At 43.8% G+C, this 21922-nt stretch overlaps 1 protein-coding gene across 2 annotated transcripts in view; it reads right to left on the bottom strand.

Annotated features, from left to right (window-relative positions):
• Positions 1-21922, bottom strand: part of CACNA2D1 (calcium voltage-gated channel auxiliary subunit alpha2delta 1) — a 1701483-nt gene that overhangs the window by 331929 nt on the left and 1347632 nt on the right. The gene's annotated exons all lie outside the window — the stretch shown is intronic.

Raw genomic sequence — 21922 nt, 5'->3', positions numbered from 1 at the left:
AATATGTACAGGAGTGAACAAAATCTCAGTGACTGATTAAGAATTATTCATATTGCAAATTAAAGGGCAAGCATCATTGACAGACAATAGAACACACAGTGTTGCTCTAGGGAGATGGTTTCTAAATATTAGTTCAGGTAGTCAAGAAAGAGGAGAGATCGTGATTATTTTGTGATTCCATTCCAAGCATGATAAGTATGGGTTTTGCTTCCATTAGTCGCTGCACTAAAGAAGGATTAGTAACTAGCATCCAAAAGTATGAGCTGCAGAATTTAAAGTTGTAGGGAATTAATGTTTATGATATCTCTTTGGCTACCTGAAATAAGGAATAGTGTAGTTAAATACCACAGGTTTCTTCACACGCAGGACTTTAAAGGTGCAACAGCACAATTTAAATTGAATTATTGCTGAATTAGGTAGTCAGTGCAAATCACACAGAAGTATCATCATATTGGAGCACATTTTAAAGCCGAGCCTGCAGAGAACTAGGACTTGCAAAGCAGTTGTCAAATGGGTTGTTTAAACTAAAAACATGTCTTTCTTGAGCGAGTGATGGAAGAGGTGTTCAAGTTAAGCAACAACGTTGAGGAGTGGTATACCGGTGAGCGTACAGTATAAGATAAACCCAATGATTTTACTGTAAGTGTTAGAAATTAGGAGAAACCATCCCTTTTAAGAGAATTAAGAAGAGAGTGGACAAATGTGTTGCTGCAACTTAAAGAGCTAAAAAAATATGAGTATTATTAGTACTAAAACTAAATGTCCTGACTTCTGTGTGAGAGGTTTGTAGTGGGAACCTGTTTCATCAAAGATAAAGCACACTGACTCCATGTGGAGGTTGACCAAGCAGTGTGCAAGATCAAGTCTCAAGTAGACAACAGATCAATTCAAATCTTCCAGAGATGGTCATCCCTAATTTCACACTTTTATGTCTTCTGGTGAGAAAGGATGAGAACCAGCTCAAACCCGTTTCTAAGAAAGTCGATGGGGTATTCCAGGGTATGGATAGGCTCATCGTCTGTGTCAAAGGGCACTGAATGATCAAGAAGAATGAGTAAATAGCAGTCTTCTACCTCCAGTATGTGATGACATAATCCAGGAAATTCAGGCTGGATGTTTCAAAATGGCATCCTGGATGAAGATGGGTTCTTAGTACGTAGCTGATCCATCACTCTGTTTTAGCACAGTTGAGTTGCCACACAGCCCTATATGTATTTCCCCAGCCAGATGAGATCAAATTCTATACAATAGTCTCGGACAAGATTATGTTTTTAAGGAGTCTGGTTTTTAAAGTAGCAGGAAAAGATTTTGTGATAAAGATATGTTTATTATTGCACACTAGGATGATTCAAATATATGGATGAATGTTTTCTTTTAATATGCAAAGTGAAAAGCTAGTAGGTTTGACTTTTTTGATGTGAAGATCAGGAAGAAATGTAAAATATAGTGGATGTGATCATGTCAGAAAAGTAGGTCAGAGATCCTATCATTTAGTGCAAGATAGAAGCATACAGCCTGTCTACTGAGTGAAGGGTCAAGTTGGAGCAAATGTGCCAGAGGAGGGATTAGGCAGGTCTTTAAGCGATATCAATTGGTCCACTATAGCACCTACTATGGGCAGTTGTACCTTCCTTTTTAATTTTACGAGTTAGTTTTAAGCTAATACATTTCAATTTGTGTTGTTCTTAGGAGATCAAGTATTGCTAGACAGTAGCTTTTATATCACCTGAAAGGATAAGCTTCTTGAGGTTTGGGGGTGAAGGTGCAGGTCAATGTCAGTTGATAGTATTTCAGTCGTCAGATCTATATTTTCTTAGCAGTGTTCATGTTGATATTGGGTGTAGACAAAAGGGATTTAATGGATCTGAATAGTGTCCAATACATTTCTAATGGTGGGCAAATACTAGAGCTGAACAATGAGCAATAATGATGTAAATAATTCTACCTTTGTTGCATGTATGCAGTGAAGAATTTTAAAGACAATTGTATATTTGGACTAGGTTCTCATGAATGTTGTAAGATTTGCATCTACAGTTTCCCCTGATTATAATAAAATTACTTGATAGATGTTTTTGGCTGACATCATTTGGCAAGAGGTGAAGTATTCTTAGAACTGATCAGTTAGGTTGGTAATTTGTATGGTCAGTATTGCTCGGGTCAAAATAAATTGCATTTGATGGAGTCAGTATGGTAGAAGTTTTAAGGCATTCAAACATGTAGAAGTAGGTTCAGATTTATAAATGTGAATGATGGTAATGCCAACTCCTGACTTGAGTTGACATGGTACTTTTAATCCTGTGTGTGTCTGAGAGAGATCATCATAGGCTGGGCATCATCTAATAAATGTAAGGTTGATAGAGAATTGATCCCATTTAAGTGATAAAGTACCTGGAAAATGTCACACAACATCTGTGCCAAGGCTCCTTGCTTGTCTGCCCTTCCCTAGTATGAAACGTGTGGTAGCATGATAACTGATCTTTCCTTAATAAAATCTGACAGTTGAAAAGAATATTTGATTGCTCATTTGACATTCTTCCAACAGAACATACAAACACCTTACAGTATACCATCAATATGCCTCCCATCACCCTTGCGTACACAATATGATATATACCTCGAAATCACAAATCTATCCCTCATGTCTACAGAAGTGACATAGTCTTTCTAAAACATACTAACATCAAAAATACATGTGTAGACAGACCCCTGCTTGTTGAAACATAGAATATGTTACAAAAGCAAAGCAGTTGTGAAATCCTTCATAGTATAGTCCTTACCCATGCAACAGTCTATGAAAGGTTAATAGAACAACTCAGTCATATCGCACCACACTGTCACATACACAATGCTGTAACAATGTCATATAATTGGCAAAGTGCTGCACCTACTATAGCTCATCCCACTTATCAAATACCTTTACGTTACAAACAGCAAGAAGGCAATAACTAAATGATAGCCCACACAAAACTCACAACATAAATCTCTAGCTAAGTAATGACTATTTGTCAGAATATAGAATACAACAATGTCACCCAGCAAAAATACTGTAAACCAGAATACCAGCTACTGTAATATTTTAAGGTAAGTATATATGAATGAAAGAAAGGGCATCCTTTCTTTATGGTTAGCCCAGTTTTTCCAGTTTACTCTTTCTAGCTTTAAGACTCTTAATGTATATCACTGCCAAATAGAGGCAAACATTTATGCATTATCCCTAAACCATGTGTTGTGCATTGATTTAATTTAATTGCCTATTTATTTTTCCAGTAAGGCATGGTGAAATGAATCTGTGGTGTGGAAGTTAAATGAATGATAGAGGCTGAAGTGTATATTTACCTCTACTAGCTAAAGGATATGGCTCCAGAAAGCACCTTTGTACTTTGTGCTGGGCTGCAGTTTTACAGTACCACGGCAACACATAACAATGATCAACATCTTAGTCATATGGAAAAAACTATTTTTATATATCACCTAGGTCGCCACTAAAATCTGCCTCTTAAAACCACAGGGTGAGGTGCCGAGTACGTACAAAATGTGCATATTATTTAAGGCAGATATTATGCTATGTTAGGTTATGTTACATTATGAAGAAGGGTATACAAGATACAGGAGCTAGGGACTTTTAAAACGTAGACACAAATATCCCAAAGCCTAGAACAGAAAAGAAAGGGGAGAGATAAAAAATGCCAGGATTTGGGTAGTTTCCTAAATGTAAGGACATTAGTTGTGAAATGTGTGTCCAGAGGAAGGGTGTTCCAGTGGGGTCTGCAAGATATGAAAAGGACTGCCACCCGATCCGGAAAGAGGGACACAGGGGCTTTGGGCCAGAACCTAAGTAGAGGATCGGAGGAGTCTAACTGGTCTGTGGAAGGAAATTCTGTTACAAAGGAAACAAAGACCTGCAGCATGGATATTTCTGTTGGTGTAGCACTGGAGTTTATATATGGATTTTAGACACATGGGTATCCATTGTAGAGACTTCAAAGTCAGGTGGATGGAGACAGTGTGGTCAAGTTAAGCACTAGATGGGCTGCAGTTCTTTGAATAGTTTAAAGTCTTTTCAATAAGGATTCAGCAATGTCCACATGAGGAACAATGCCACAATTCAACCAAATAGTTATTCGTTTTTGGATGACAGTTTTGCAACAGCCCCCAGAAAGCCATAGAAGATTTTGCCCAGCAGGTGCAGGATTGCTTGGTAGGGACTACAGAATGTGGTAACTTGCTCTTTCATGGAAATGGACTTGTCATTTAATATTCTGTGGTCCCTAAACGGGTGAAAGAGAGGGGCTAAGGTCACTTGGGCACTAATACAGACCCAAACGGTGTTTGCCGTACTGAAAAGAATTACCATAGTCTTTTCATCATGAAGATTCAGACAGTTGTCCATCATAAAGATAGTGATCCTAAGCAAGCAGTCTAGAAACCTGTGTCTTGTCTCTTCAGCTTTCTCCAAGATCAAAATATTAAACTGAATGGTATCAGCATAAGATTTTAAAAGCCATATGTTCTAATAGGGGTGGCTGTTGATGTGAAGTAGATATTGAAAAAGTTCGGACTTAGGGAAGATCCTTTGGTTACTCCCTGATTTACAGAACCTCCGTCTGATTTAAAGAGGTGAAGATAGATGGATTGAGTTCAATCGATAAGGAAAGCCTGGAACCTCTGCAGATTCTTAAAATGGATATTTAACTCATTCATGCAATGGATAAGCTTAACATGAAACAGTCTTGAATGCTGAGAAGAGATCTAGCAAAAAGAGGGCTGCCAATCTGCCCTCATCCAAGCTACACCTGCCATTGTCAATAGCTGCCAACAAGGCAGTTTCAGGGCAGAAGTAAGCCATAAAGCCGTACTGAGAGGGATCAAAAAGGTTGTTATACTAGAAGGTCAACTGGACATTAATAAGGTTTGACAGGACTTAAACTAAAGAATGGATGGGTCAGCAGCAGTTGTTCTTTAGTAAGGGAAGAATGTAAGAACGTTTTCTTTTTTCTGGAGTTTAAGATAAGCGTGAACTTGACCTAAGGTATCAGTTATCAGAGCGCTTTACATGAGCAACAGTTGCGTTACATGAGGACACATTATTTTTTTTAGGCACGGGTGATTAAGTGATTTGACAAGAATCACCACAGGATGTTGAACGTCATTGCCGAGACTTAAACTCGCTTCCCCTTATTTGAGGTTGACCGCTCTAACCATTAGGCCACATCCTCTTCCTTAGCATGTTTCCTAACTGGTGGGGTACCTGCATCAGAAAAGAGATATATTAAACAGATTTATGAGCGAGGTACTGAAAACACTGGTGTTAGCAAAATTCATATCTGGGGGACAGAAGTCGCCAGAGATCCTGAGCTTACTGCACACATTGGTGTTTCAACCTCTTGTGTACTAAACTGCAAACCTAGCCAAGGATCACATTGCATTAGGAATGCAAGACCTATGGAAGTTTTCCCCTAATTCTGGGTTATACCATTTAGAGACAATACATCTTCTGCTTAATTTACCAGCTTTCATAGGACCTACAATTTATAGGGCCTGACAAATAGCTGTATAAAATTAAGCTGCCAGCATATTGATATCATCTGTTAATACACATGGTAGTACATGGTAAGCGTTAGTCAAATTAGTATTATTTATGAGATTCACAGGTGTACATGGAGTACTAGGAGGTTTAGGAGTAAATTTAAGGTGTTAAGAAGAGACTGGTTTGATTGGATAAGTGTGGGGGGTATTCTACTGTGACAGCATCGGAATTGGAACAAGCATTTGCAAAGCAATAGGTCTCGCATTAAAGGAAGTTTGAGCTATTGCGTTGCATTATTATTTGCAACCCCAATAGGTCAAACTTTTAGTGTTGCAAGACCTTTTGCATTGCAAATGCTTGTTTATCACTACAAGCCTGTGGTGTCACACAATTTAAAATAAAGACATATGTAAAGTTAAGGGCAAGCTACAGTAGGTACCACACTATAAAGCATTACTTAATATTGATTGAGTTGCTCTTCAATCAGCAATATTGATACTTTGTAGAGCAATACAATACCATTCTTATGGGAAACTGCAAACAAGAGTTACATTGTGTGTCAAAACAGACAAATTGTTTATTTTGGCTATATATTGGTATAATTCTGCTTAAAATAGTTTATTGCTAGCATGTAATACTTGTGAACCGCTGACTGAGGCTAAGTGAAGTATAGCCAGGGTCACAATAATTATGCAGCAGCAGAGGGACAATTTATGCGGCAAGGTTGACTAAATTAAGTGTCATGATAAGGCAAATTATGCAGTATGTAGTGTATTCTGTGTATTATTTTCACATTTTTACACTTGTTAACAGCGTCTGGGCATAGGTTGCACATCATTAGTGTTGGTTTATCTCCCAAATATAGTGATAAGCAACAGAAAGGTTTTTTAGAGTTTAAAACATTATATTGTTCCTGAACAATTCCCCTAACTTAACTTCAATCTTTGGTTTTTCAAGTACATTTCTAGGGTTTTTTAACATAAAGTAATATTTAATTAACATATGTAAATTCTACGGTTCATTGCAGGGAGTTGGCTGCAGGGCCTCGCTGTCAGCCATGGGGGTTGACCACAAGGCCTGGCCTGCAGTCAGGCCCTGTGACAACCCCATATAGATAGTAAGCCCCACACAGTGCAGGGACTTTGGTCATGCACAGTGGGGGGGGTTGGTCACATGACTGCTCTGTGGCTAGTTCCAATGGCCACCCCCCCACATAAGCCAAGCCCACGCTATGCACAGCCCTTGGCCATGCATGATATAGGGTTGGCGACAAAGACTGCCAACCCCACTCAGCACATGGCCTTTAGCCGTGCACAGTGTGGTATTGGCGTCAGGGCCTGGCCTTGAGACACCGCAATTCATCATCCATTTTCAAATTGCGAATTCGCTATTTCGGGCCGCTATTTACCGCGAGGTCAAACCTCGTGGTAAATAGCGAAAACGTACAAAAAAGCATTTAAAAGCATTTTTCTAAGTTGCATGTTGCACACACACATGTCCTTTGGACATGTGTGTGCGCAACACCTGTGTAAATTTGCATTTAAGGGGTGCTACAGGGTGTACTTCGGACACCCCTGGCCTTGAGACACAATCCCCTAGGGCCTTCTTTTTCTTATAGAGGAGAAGGGCTGTGTGGCACCCTCCCTGAACCTAATATGGCCTTGGGGACCCCATCCCCCAGGGCCATCTATAGTTTAAAGAGGAGGGGAACTGTGTAGTTGCCTCTCCTGCGTCCTCTTCCTCGCTTCTTAGGGGAAACAGGAAGAAGGGATCACCAGGGTTCCCACGCTTCCTGCAGCCACAAAGCTGTGATTGGTCCGAGAACCGTGGCATGGCACTCAGCCAGGGGCTGGAGGGGTGGGTATGTTCTCCACACAGGTTGTAATGCCGCCTGCATGGAGAACATGCTACAATCACTCATGCTCACATAGGGAGTAGGCATGGGCGGATTTTGCGGATTCGCAATCCGCGGATTTGCGAATTTGCGAATTCACAAAATCCGCGGATTTTGCGAATCCGCGGATTTGCGGATTTTGTGGTGGGGGGGGGGTCTTCTGTGCAAGTTCATGTGCCTCTTGTGTGTATAAAAGGTCAGAGAAAGATCAGTTCAGCAGATGAAGAGAAAGAAGCTCCTGGTCACAGAAACAGCACGGGTATTGCGCTCGTGAAAGTCAAGGATGCAAAGGCCTCTATCCAGCATCACAGCTGATTTTCCACAGTAGATTTGGGAAGAAAGCAGACCTGTGCCCAGCCTACTCATGTAACTATTTTACAATGGCGCCAGCAAGCTGCCAGCGCCGTTGTAAAATAGTTACAAAGTTAGCTTGCACAGGAAGCACTTACATAAAATAAAGCAGCACCTGCTTCGTTTTATCTAGTGGTTCCTGTGCACCCTAACTTTGTAACTATTTTACAACGGCGCTGGCAGCTTGCTGGCGCCATTGTAAAATAGTTACATGAGTGGGGGTTCAACTTTTGAACCCGTTACGTCCGCAGATTATTTTTTTGCGGATTTTGCGGGAAATCCGCAAAATTCGCGGATTGCAGATTTCCCAAAAATCCGCAAAATCCGCTGGCGTAACGGATTTCCCGCTCATGCCTAATAGGGAGTGAAAACCACTCCTTCCCCTTCCCTGAGCACAGACCCACGCCACAAAGATGCAGTAATTTGAAAAAATTCAGTGATAACAACCTTGAGTTATCCTTTTTCTTTTTTACAAAGAATAACACAGTGGGGCAACGCTCCTCTGCCTTAGCAGAGGAGCCACCACTGGCTATCACTCATTGTAAGGCCTGTAAATGTCATCCGAGTGCCAATTGTGGACCATCTAATTACCTCATCCTGTAAAACTGCAATGACTGGGGATGAAATTTGCTCAGTTTTATATAGACTTAATGGAGATACATTTTCTGTTTTTTTCTCTAGTGCTCTCTAAATGAAAAATGCAATTCGAAGTTGAAACATAAAATAAAGAGAAGGGAATAGTTATTCTGGTAATGGCAGAGTCTCACTGCTGGAATCCCACCACCTAAGTTTAAGGACAACTCATTCCACAATAGAGCTAAACAATAAATGACAGTTTGTGCTCCAAGATAATCCATCAATTTTAATGAAATCACTCTCCATACCATATATGAACAAGAGCACCTTTGAACTTACGATGTGCTGCATTATATGCAGTGGAGCCCAGCATTATATCACTTTTTCCATTCAGACTTTTATTGGGATATATTACGTCTCACAACGTTTACAGTATAGAAAAAGATTTTAAGATATTGCATTGACATCCATTATAAGAGTGATAAAGGCTAGACAATGTGCCAAATTGAAGCAAACTAGGGAGACAGAAAATATTCTATTAACTGTTTTAAAGATATTATGATTTTTTCTGTCAATTAAATAGCGCAATTCACTAATGTGTTTTTTGAAGAGTCTGTAAGCCACGTAGTTTTAATCTAAATACTGGGGTGAAAAGTCAACTATTGCAACATTTAAATACTGGAGTATTTGAACAAACATATTCATTTTTTTATTGTGCCATGAAGACGAAGTTCAAATATTTTTGTAAAGCAGCTCATTTAATGTCAATGAATATGATGATCACATTCTTTGGGATTTTTCTAACCATGTCTAATAAGTAAGAAAGAGAAGTGACAAGAAAATGGAGTATAGGCAACTGTAGTTCATAAAATAATATTTTGAATATCATTTCGTAATCAACAAAAAGATGCTCATTTGTGTATTGCATTTGGCTAACTCGACTTTCATTTAAAAAGTTCAAGGAAATATTAAAAGATATGAATCAATTTTTAATTACAAATGTTTTTGAATAAATAAAGGAATGCAATTATTTTGTGTGTTTACTTACTATCATTGCAATAGACAAGAAATAAGTACTATCCAATTTAAACAAATAAAGGTAACGTAAATGTTAGTCATGCATTACAAATACTACAAAGACAATAGCTCCCACAAGAGGCAGATAACAAACGTAAGAAACCAAATTAAGGGATTAACAGCCAGATTCATGAAGGTGAATAGCGCTCGTAAAGGGCCAGATTCTCAGAATCTGGACCTTTGCGAGCGCAATTTTTGCATTTGGGATTCATCATCCCAAATGCAAAAATCGGTAATAGCGAATTTTGCAAATTTGCGAGGAATTACATTTAAGGAATCTCTATTAGAGATTCCTTAAATGCAATTCATCATCCATTTTCAAATTGCGAATTCGCTATTTCGGGCCGCTATTTACCGCGAGGTCCAACCTCGTGATAAATAGCGAAAACTTACAAAAAAGCATTTAAAAGCATTTTTCTAAGTTGCATGTTGCACACACATATGTCCTTTGGACGTGTGTGTGCGCAACACCTGTGTAAATTTGCATTTAAGGGGTGCTACAGGGTGTCCTTCGGACACCCCTGGCACCCTTTAAATTGCTATCTTATTTGCGATTAGCTAATTGCTAATCGCAAATAAGGAATATGTAGGAATCACATTTTTTTTTGCGATTCCTACATGAATTCCGCTTTGCGAGCCTTTAATAGCGATTCCTTATGAATCACTATTAAAGACTCGCAAAATGGGTCTTTCATGAATCAGGCTGTAAGCATCTTCTCGGCTGCCAAGATCACTTAACAAATCTGCACTTCAGTATACTAGATGCTCCGTTAGGTAATAGATTTAATGGTTGGCTGCAGGTACGGATGTCCATGGTGATAAGGAACATTTGGGAATGAGGGGTACCCATGTGAACAAACTCACGTCTGTTGGAGAGGTTGGAGAAAAATTTGTAAAGTGTTGTGCTTTGTGGTACATCCCACTTGCACTGACACAAAGCCTTTTGAAAGTATTTGTATTAGTAGAACACATTGGTTAATACAACAAGTGTGTTGTATGAGCCAGGTACCTCTGAGATTTCTTTTAGGCAAGCCTTAGCCCTCTGAATCCAACATTTTGATTTCCAGTGTTATGCACTGTGAGCAGCCACGGGCTGTGCAGGTAAGAGTGGTGGGACCGGAAGGTGGGGCGATTGCGGCAGATGACGACAAGGGAAAATTATTTAATTTTCCCTCCTGGTTGTCTGTCGAATCCCCCCAAACATTGCCAAACTACCCCCTCCCCCACTATTACTTGCAGCTGACTGTGAGCAAATGCTATAGGAAACCTCTTAGTAGTCTATATACTCAGAGAAAGTTCATTACATGGTAGTACACTGAAATACATTCCTGTCTCCTGGAATGACACATTCTGTAATTCGTGGGGGTCTAATCAAAAGAAATTACTATGAGTCTCTGTGAACAGATTTGTTTCCACCCTACCTGAACCCTTACGTTTGAGTAAAATATTTAGAAATATGACTTTCAAAAGTAATCTTATATCATAAATGACTCGTGAGGCAGTAGACAGAAATATAACTTCGAGAATTCTAAATTCTGTACATTTTTGATGAGGTATCTGATAACTTGAAATAATATCTACACGAGGCTACCAAAACACGAATCGTTTTCAGTTGGGTTTGCATAACCCAAACTTGAGTAATTTACCGTGAATGCAGACAGTCACACACCAGGCATTTTTATTTTGGTAAAGTCTCTTTTTCAGGTGAGTAATTGACTAGTCCTAAATATCAAGTACTTGTCAAGAAGCATTTCCAAATCTAATAAACGGCCTATCGACGAGGTTATAATAGTTTATGAAAAGTGACATTTTAATTGGATACATATGATTTCTCGTGTAAGCAAAGTAACCTGATAAGGCTCTCTAGCATACAGTACATTAAACCATGTTGAGTCCTGGCACTAAACGGCGATCTCAGACAAATAACTATACTGTTGTAGGTTCTCTTTATTGCACTTTCGAAGGGCTGATCCTTTCTACTAAGGCGCATATAGTGCATTCATTCTGTACAATATATGATACTCCATATTAATAAACAAAATAATCGAAACGCATAAAATCCCGTGATCCTTGTTCAATGTATTGCTTTGAAATAACATTTAAAAAAACACAAGTGATGCATGGCTTGATTGCAGAGAAGACCTGCTAGCGGATTTTTGTTATGATTATGTCATTTATTAGCAAAGACAGCCGAAGGTAAGTACCGCGGTAGTTGTATGTATGAGTTCTCACTCTACTATAGGGATTGAGCATAACTCTGCAGGGGGGACTTCTGTCTCCAGCTGAGGATTTCCATGGCTTATTCTGTCACCATTGTGCATATATTGTCTGTCTATCTATCTATCTATCTATCTATCTATCTATCTATCTATCTATCTATCTATCTATCTATCTATCTATCTATCTATCTATCTATCTATCTATCTATCTATCTATCTATCTATCTATCTATCTATCTATCTATCTATCTATCTATCTATCTATCTAATCTATCTATCCATTTGTCTATCCATCCGTTTATATATCTCTTCCAGTGTAGCTGACTATTCATCGATCTGGCATTTTTCCATATTTTTCTGTTAACACCCAAGTCCAGTTTAACTATCAAGCCAGCTGCAATTTGTGAGCTGTCTGGACATCCATCGATCTCTATCAAGGGAACTGCAGGGTTACATGAGGAGCAAGTTGTTACTAAAATGTCTCTTGGTAAGGATGCCCAGGGTGAATTTTAATGAGAGTCTCTTTTAAGTGGAGAACTCTTTTATCAACGGGTTCAACTTTACATGCCACTAAATCGAGGCGAACATGTATAGCACAGTGACACATTGGGAGATTAGAATGTGGATAAAAGCATCCGTGTTGTGTGATCTCACTACATCAATGAAATCACAATCAGGGTACATAAAAAAACAAACTGCACACGTGAAACCACTTTCATTAATGTTTCCTGCGATATTCGGAGAATCAAGAGCTGAAGAGCAAAACATCTGAAGGAATTAGCAGAATATTGAACCCGTCCTAAATTAGGAATCAAAGCATCTATTGCAAAAAACAAAAACAAAAAAACTGCAGCACTGTTGGAAGAAGGAAATGAGTGAGGGAGGAACAGGAAAGCATGGAAATTAAGAGCTGGTGAGAAGGATAGAAAGTAAGAGAGACATTGAGAATGAAGAAAGACAGGGAGAGAAACCGAGTGTGGGAATGAAGAGAGAGCTGGAGAAAGTAAAAGACATGCAAGGAAAGTATGTGTGCGTGTGCTCGCTTTAGTCTGAGACCAACTTAAAAAACAAGCAGAGGAGACAGGGGGTAACAGAAAGGGTGCTGAAGAAAGTATGGAAAGGGGCGACCACTCGGTCCCCCCGAACGTATGGCGGAGTGCCTCGATCCCCCCGGGAAGCCATTTCTGGGCGGGAGGCGCGTCTCGGCTGGTATGCCCGAAGCGGCGTAGCCGGGGCGCGCCTGTTCCCGCCCTAGAGTGGGCTGGCCTAGACACTGACGCAGCCAGCCACGCCCTCGGGACGGGCAGGGGCGGGTTTACGCCCGCCCTGAAGACGGATAAAAGGAGACGCAAGGCCGGAAGACGTCCTCTTGTTCTTGTGCTCCGAAGCTGCACCTCCTCGCTACACGTGAGCTCGGGACAGAACAAAGAGCCAATTTTGAGCGTTTTGATCTTTTTCTTTGTCTTCCAGATACTTCGTCGAAGAAGATGCCCAGGAAAGGCGAAAAGAGAATGACGACTGACCAGATGGTTCGGGCACTCTTTAAAGATATGTCCGATATAAAGAAACGGTTGGCGGAGCGAGATGGGGAGGAGGGTTCGGGCCCTTCGCCGGCTGGAGGGAGACCTAAGAGGCCGAGAAAGGTTCCAGCCGGTGGGGACGTCCCGGCTCCCTCTGCCCCTCTCGAGGCGCCGACCCCGGTACCGATAGAGGGGAATCCAATCCCGGGGGTCGTCTCCCCGACATCCAAGGAAGACATGCCCCCCGAGCTGGCAGCACAGCTAGCAGCGTGGTTGGGGGATAGTGGTGATGGCGCCACGGCTGCCGAGGCACAGGCGCTGATAAAAGGGCTTCGTGAGAAGAAAGAGGCAGCTAGAGTGGCGGGGATAGACAAGCCGCAAGCGGCAGAAGCTGCGTCCGGTGCAGGTAAGCGGCCATTGCCGATTGCAAGGGACGAGTCAGCACCCTCTCGTAGAGAGAGATTGGGACAACATGTGCCGTTAGCTATAAAAGAAAAGATCTGGGCGGGAGAGTACGTGAATATTTTTTCCCTGCTTGTTGATCATTATGATGTGGAGCATGTGAAAAGTCAGAAGGACTTGATGCATCCGAGTGTTTGGCGCGCAAAAATGGCCGCCTTTAAGGTTAATGAGAACATTGGCAACTGGGGCAATGCATGGGGTATTTTCACATCGATTTTGGGGGAACGTAGGCCCGAGTTGCTCCCTGAGTTTCCCGTTTACCAATCACGAATTATGGGTTACTCGACAACGTATCAAGGTAACCATTGGTTTTGTTATGACAATCTGTTCAGAAAGGAAAAGGAACATAACAAGAGTTTGACTTGGGATTGTTACGATTCGTTAACTTGGGACAAAATGAAAGAATCAGGAATGTTAAGAATGCCATTGGTCGGGAGCAATGTTGTTGATTACTCCCGCCAGAATGTGGGGACGCCCTTTCGACCAAGTACGAGCACCGACGACCAGTCAAGGCCCGCAGGCAATACAGGGAAAAAGGGTTTCTGTTTTAATTTCAACAAGGGGAAATGTACCAGGCCTCCAGGATCGTGTAAGTTCAAACATGAGTGTAGTACGTGTGGGTCGTCCCATCCTGAGTCATCGTGCAGAGCCAGAACGGGTGAGAATGGGGGTAAGGGGGGCGCCAAACAGGTCTAAGCTAGGCCGAGGGGCGCCTTTACCAACCCCGATTGATACCTTGGCAATGATTCCCTGGCTCAGCGAATACCCGGATCGTACTTCTGCTGGGGTGCTACGGAACGGTTTTACACATGGTTTCCGCATCCCGGTAGGGGACTTTCAGGGTGTAGGGATGTGCAAAAATCAACTTTCCGTTTTACAACATACATCGGTAGTGCAGGAGAAAATTCAGAAAGAGGTTAGCCGGGGACGGGTCGCCGGCCCGTTTAGTGAACCTCCGGTACCAGGTTTCGTTTGTTCTCCGTTAGGGGTGGTCCCCAAGAAGGACCCGGGTGAGTTCCGTTTGATCCATAATCTGTCTGCTCCACGAGGTCTTTCGGTGAACGACGCAATTGATCCAGAAGTTTGTTCGGTGCGATACGCATCTTTTGATGAGGCAGTAGCCATCTTGAATCGCCTGGGGCACGGGACGTTGATGGCGAAATCTGATATCGAGTCAGCGTTCCGGTTGCTCCCGGTACACCCAGACGATCAGCGTCTTTTGGGATTCGGGTTCCAGGGATCATTTTACATGGATAGGTGTATGCCAATGGGTTGCTCTATTTCATGTGCTTACTTTGAGCAATTCAGTACTTTCCTGCAGTGGGTGTTCACTGAGACAGCGGGTTTCCGAAATGTAATGCATTACCTTGACGACTTTCTGTTCCTTGGCCCCGCCGGTAGTCCCGAATGTGCCCAGGCTTTAGACAAATTCTGTGTGTTAATGGGTCATCTCGGCGTGCCGTTGGCACCGGGTAAAACTATGGGTCCCACGACTTGCCTCGAGTTTCTGGGGATCGAGTTGGACTCAAGGGAGGGGTGCTTCCGTTTACCAGCTAGCAAGGTGTCGAAATTTAGGGCAGCCCTCCAAGTATGTTTAACTGCATCCAAGGTTACACTGCATCAGTTGCAACAGTTAGTGGGAAAATTGAACTTTGCCTTGAGAGTGATACCAATGGCTCGCCCCTTTTCCCGCTCAATTGCCCAAGCGATGGTTGGCCTGAAGGAGGGTCATCATCGCACAAGGTTATCGACTGAGGTCCGCCAGGACATGCGGATTTGGTTAGCATTCTTGGCGGACTTCAATGGCCGAGTTGTCTGGAACAAGCCAGTCATGTCCTCCGATGAGCTTGGGCTATGGACAGATTCAGCAGGAAGCGTAGGTTTTGGCGCCATCTTCGGCACAAAATGGTCGGCACAGAAGTGGCCCCTATGGTGGCACGAGAAGGGGCTGACAAGTAACATCGCTTTCCTCGAATTATTTCCCATTCTGGTGGCCCTGAGAACCTGGCCAGAAGGGTTCAGAGATCATTCTGTTGTGTTCTGGTCCGACAATATGACCGTGGTAGAATGCATCAATAGTCAGGCAGCCCGTTGTAAATTGATTTTGAGGCTGCTCAAAGAAATTGTCTTACTGTGTATGCAACTGAACGTGGTATTCAGAGCAAAACATGTCCCTGGGGTGATGAATCAGGCCGCTGATGCACTGTCTCGTTTTCACATGCAGGCTTTCTCGGGCTTCCTTCCTTCAGCGGACCCGGAGCCGGCACCCTTCCCCGAAGCTCTCTGGTCTCTCGGTGCCCCGAACTTCGTCACCTCGTGGGAGAGAGTCTAGCACCCAGGACAAGGAAGGCATATGAAGGGGCGTTCCAGGCCTATTTAGCCTTTTTGGGGGCAGAGAGAGGGGGACTTTGGGGGCAGGAGGAGTTGGTAGTACTTTTCCTGATGTCCTTACGTAGGGCTGGGAAATCGGTGGCCACGGCCCAAAGGCATCGTGCCGCCATTTCCTTTGTTGCCAGGGCCCATGGCACCCTGGACCCGACAGCGTCTTTTACGGTACAGAAAGCGCTGCGAGGGTGGCAACGTCTGGAGGGTCGCAGAGTAGACGTAAGACGACCGATAGGTCTAGACAGGTTGTCCCAGTTGCTGACCACACTCCCTAACACATGCTCGTCCCCGTTCGAGACCTGTTTGTTCCGGACTGCATTTATGCTGGCATTTCACGGGGCTATGAGAGTTAGTGAGCTGGTTGCAAGGAACAAACGGGATGTGACGGGGGGCTTGTGCAGGGAGCAGGTTCAGATCAGGGGTGATGCGATGATTGTCTCCTTTCTCAGGTCCAAGACTGACCAAGATGGGAGGGGGGACTGCACGATCATTCGCAGGATCCCCGAGTCATCCATGTGTCCGGTTCAGTGCTTAGAAGATTACCTAGCACGAAGGGTGGCATCATGGGGGGGGACATTGTTGAGGCATGTAGACGCCACCCCGCTGACGAGGTTTCAGTTTCAGCGGGTGCTTGCAATGGCCATTGCCGCAGCGGGCTTGGACCCGGGTGAATTTGGGACCCATTCCTTTCGTATAGGGGCTGCCACAGAAGCTACAGCCAGGGGTCTCAATGTAGAACAAGTGAAACGGGTGGGGCGTTGGTCCTCCAATTGTTATAAGAGGTATGTGCGATTGCACATGTTGTGAAGCTGTAATCATGTACTCACGCTTCTTGTCTTCTGTTTGTTTTCAGTTCAGCAAGCCTACGCGGCAGGGCGGACTGTGCAGTTGACCCAACACCAGGCCAGCGGTCACACATCACCGGCTGAGAGAAAGGAGGTGTGGGTTGTAGGCCACTCATACGTGAGACGGGCCGCAGACGTATTCAAAGCAGGTGATATGATTCACGTACCTGGGGAATACGGGTACAGAGTGTCCTTCTACGGAAGGGGCGGTCTCTGTATTGACCAGTTTCAGGCATTTTTTGAGGGTTTGTTAGAGCGGATGAGGTCACCGCCGTCCATAGTCATAGTACATTTGGGGGGCAATGATCTAGTCACCACCGGTAGACGACTTCTCCTGGAGGCTATGCTTTCCACGGTAAGTTGGTTAGCAAGGAGAGTTCCGGGGTGTACAATTGCGTGGTCTCATATGATCCCACGAAAAGTGTGGCGGGGGGCTATCTCGATCCCTGCTTTGAATCATTCCGTTAAAAAATTGAATAACAAAGTGAGTCGGTTGTTCCGTTCCAAGACATTACATTCGATCTCGCATAGTTGTATTAATGATGACAGTATGTATTTGCGGGATGGTGTGCATTTGTCGAGGGTGGGCAATGAGTTACTCATAGGCGACTTCCTAGCTTGGTTAAAATCGTTAAAACATGACCTTTAGGTAGGAGTCTGGTGGGGGGTCCGGATAGCCGGTCAACTATCCGGACCTGTGGCGGTAAGGTCATGATCGGTGAGCACTAATTGGTAGATCCCTATGAGTGGGCGTCACCCAACACGGATGGGAGCGCTCGGGGGAGGTGGCCATTGGCCCCTCAATGGGGAGGCGGTCCCGTCTAAGGGCGGGTCGCCGGAAGTTAAGGAAAGGCGGTCAAGGCCCCTTCCTGTGTAGGAGGGGTTACAGCCCCCTCCTGAGGAATTTCCCGGGGCCAGGGTCATCTGCGACGGCAGATGCGGTAAGTTGTGTGGGGTGGGGGGAGGTCCACGATACCTTCTAGATACCACACACAAGTATTCGAACGACCTTTAAATGGCGTCGAGTCTTAAGTGCCCCCGACAAGTCAAGGGAAATTGTTAGTAGTTGCACTTGAGGTAAGCCTCTGTGCTGTCGCCCTTCCCAAGTGGAGGGGTAAGTCTGGTTAGGGATCTTGACACCGGTTATGACCTTGCCGTTGGCCCTTAAACGTTAGGATGTACAATTTCAGTGTTTATAGAGAATGTTTCTGTAGGATGCTAGTTCGGCTAGGAGAACCTCTGTATTAGAGAATATGTTAAGATTAGCCAAACATGGCAAATGTGATAATGAAATTGTACATAATATGAAACGTTTAATGTTTAATTTTTTGTTTTAATAAATACGGCCGCGGGAGGGTCACTCCCTCCCACATCCAAAAACTTTGAAGAACTGTTTCCGGTTTCCCTTCTTTTGGGGATCGTGTTGAGAGGGGGTGGCGGGTATCTCAGCCATATGGAAAGGGGCGACCACTCGGTCCCCCCGAACGTATGGCGGAGTGCCTCGATCCCCCCGGGAAGCCATTTCTGGGCGGGAGGCGCGTCTCGGCTGGTATGCCCGAAGCGGCGTAGCCGGGGCGCGCCTGTTCCCGCCCTAGAGTGGGCTGGCCTAGACACTGACGCAGCCAGCCACGCCCTCGGGACGGGCAGGGGCGGGTTTACGCCCGCCCTGAAGACGGATAAAAGGAGACGCAAGGCCGGAAGACGTCCTCTTGTTCTTGTGCTCCGAAGCTGCACCTCCTCGCTACACGTGAGCTCGGGACAGAACAAAGAGCCAATTTTGACCCACCCACCAGCCCCTGAGGACAGCAAGTTGTTGTGCAATAAAGTGGATTTTCTAAGTATGTTCTTCCTTTTTCGTTTACAGGTTGTGAAAGTATCAGTTTTGTTGTTTTTCATAATAAAGTATCGTGAATATCATTTAGGTTGTTACGATTAAAAGGACTTGATGTAGTGTTGCTTTTTGAGCATGCTCTTTCGGTCGTAGCGACCAATGTTTTCATAAGTTCGAATTGTCGTATTTATTTTTTGGTAGGCGGTAAGGTCATGATCGGTGAGCACTAATTGGTAGATCCCTATGAGTGGGCGTCACCCAACACGGATGGGAGCGCTCGGGGGAGGTGGCCATTGGCCCCTCAATGGGGAGGCGGTCCCGTCTAAGGGCGGGTCGCCGGAAGTTAAGGAAAGGCGGTCAAGGCCCCTTCCTGTGTAGGAGGGGTTACAGCCCCCTCCTGAGGAATTTCCCGGGGCCAGGGTCATCTGCGACGGCAGATGCGGTAAGTTGTGTGGGGTGGGGGGAGGTCCACGATACCTTCTAGATACCACACACAAGTATTCGAACGACCTTTAAATGGCGTCGAGTCTTAAGTGCCCCCGACAAGTCAAGGGAAATTGTTAGTAGTTGCACTTGAGGTAAGCCTCTGTGCTGTCGCCCTTCCCAAGTGGAGGGGTAAGTCTGGTTAGGGATCTTGACACCGGTTATGACCTTGCCGTTGGCCCTTAAACGTTAGGATGTACAATTTCAGTGTTTATAGAGAATGTTTCTGTAGGATGCTAGTTCGGCTAGGAGAACCTCTGTATTAGAGAATATGTTAAGATTAGCCAAACATGGCAAATGTGATAATGAAATTGTACATAATATGAAACGTTTAATGTTTAATTTTTTGTTTTAATAAATACGGCCGCGGGAGGGTCACTCCCTCCCACATCCAAAAACTTTGAAGAACTGTTTCCGGTTTCCCTTCTTTTGGGGATCGTGTTGAGAGGGGGTGGCGGGTATCTCAGCCATATGAGCAAAACGCTGTAAAGAGAGGGAAAGATAAAATGAGTGCATCCCTGTGTCAGTGAGAGATAAAAAGAAAACGGGAGAGTGACAGAGAGAAAAGATGGAGAACTCAAGTAGAAACAAAGAGGGGCGATTTATACATGGAAGCTGTCCTTTTTTTAAGATACCTTACACAATTGAGTCATTCCATGAACAGCAGCTAATTCATATATCCCTGTATAGAAAGAAAAGTAAACATGCAGACCACCAACATGCAGAGTCCAATGAATCCGTTATTTACAGCATGCAGTTTATATAGACATCATTTCTCTTGTCAAGTCGCAGCGAGGTCGCTACTATTAAACTATTGGCAGAACTTCTTGGAACATTTAGTGCATGGGTGAAGCCAGGCCTCGGGTATCAAGTTCCAGCTCAGTGTCTAGGGGTACTGAATCATTGTTCTCATAGCATGGCCTGAGACAGGGCCGTTTACACTGGACCAGACTCAAGTGCTGATATTATGATAAGTGAGTTTTGCATTCCTATATCATTTGGGTGACAGTGCTCGTGGTGGGCAGGTATGGTGGAACGAAATTTGATTTACAGATTGACTTAAGAAAATACAGAGTTTCAGTCATCCTCGAAGAATTCGTTTGCAAAGACCTTGTTGAAAATACGAGCACAAGTTCCTTCAGAAACAGGTGAGACTTTATATGGGGCAGCAGATGAGACTCATAAATATTCATAGTTTTACATGCAGCACGCGGTATTCGGTTTTACATTGTCATGCTCCGCAGCAAAAACTCGCTTGGCTTAGAATCATATACATCAAAAGTTCACGTAACAGAACTATGAGGGTTACATCTCAGGACACAGCAAATGCACAATTTCAAGCACCAATCAGAATAAACTGTTCAAATTCTTACTGAAATCCCCATGATCATTATCCACTCGGAACTGAGCTGGAAGTCTGACTTGACAACACGGGGAACTCGACATCTGTGACCCTAGACCAGTGACGAAGTATTTGTGTGCAAATGAGCTCGTGGCAACAGAACCTATATTTCTAGCCCTCAGCCCAAATAAGTCTTTTTCACTTGAACATAATTAGGCATAGAACACTCTGGGAAGTGCGAAACTCAAAACAGGAAGAAATGGCCTGAGTTCAAAGGCAGTTGAGAAGAGCACGCCTCTCCAACTGCACAAGGCATCCAAAGTCCATCCAGGTAGATGCAAAAACCTCGTTTACCCATCCCATGTAGTAGTAAAATCAGTCAGCACTAATTTCAAATGTGGATATTAAGGGCATAACACATCCATTCGGCATCTGGTCTTTCAGAAACAAATGGGTGTAGTAAAGGAAATGACAGAGTCCACTGTAGAGATAGGTTTCTTTATTGCAAGTTCCTTCCATGATATTAAGTACAGAAGTGAGACAAGTAAAACCCCACCAGGAGCTAGCTGTTAGCAGCTCAGCCTGAAATGACCAACTGCCACAGTACAGGTAGAGAGAGACACAGTGAGCCAGAGAGTCACCCAGGCATTCTGTTGTGTCACAGATGACATAGAACAGTCTATCTGGTGAAGAGCACTAGAGAGGACATTTACTACACATCCTCTTCCCTTATGGAATAGGGACAGAACAGAGAACACAAAAGGCAAAATACCTCAAATGCAACATCAGCAGAAAAGTACATGAATGAACCAAATGAGATGTTCAGAGATAACATAAGCACAAGGTATTATTAGCAGAAAAGTGAACAAAGAAAACTAAATTTAATTCTACATGCCTCATCCCCCTCCCTTAAGGAACCAAAGCAGCTAAGCTAAGTGGTCACACTCATAACCTCCCCACACATGGGTACACCACAGGGTAAACACCCTAGAACAAAAGTGAGTGTAGACGGAGACGCTAGAGAGGGACACATAGGGGTAAAGATTCACTCAAAACAAAAGAGAGCAAACCCCTTAATTCAGCAAAGAAAAACAAACTTTGCAAAGAACTAGAGCCTCCCCTGATAAAGACGTGCTGACACTAAAGATATGATAAACTCACAACACAAAGTCTTACCAACATGAAACCCTGGCCACGAGTTACAAGAAGGTAGACTTAGACCAGAACATAGTGCACAAACAGTCTCCACCAAAAGCAGGGGACAACGCAGAGTATGAGGAATGGACTACCCGCAAACACTCAACCTCCCCTGAAAAGGGTACACCGCAGGATAGGAACCCTGAGAAGAAAAATGGGGCATGGGCTACCCGCAAACAGACATCCTCCCCAGAAAAGGGTACACTGCAGGGC

This window comes from Lissotriton vulgaris, chromosome 1_1, assembly GCF_964263255.1.
Source record: "Lissotriton vulgaris chromosome 1_1, aLisVul1.2, whole genome shotgun sequence".
NCBI classification, from domain to species: Eukaryota; Metazoa; Chordata; class Amphibia; order Caudata; family Salamandridae; genus Lissotriton; species Lissotriton vulgaris.
Note: the sequence above shows the minus strand (reverse complement) of the source record. Positions and strands in the feature narration are given on the sequence as shown.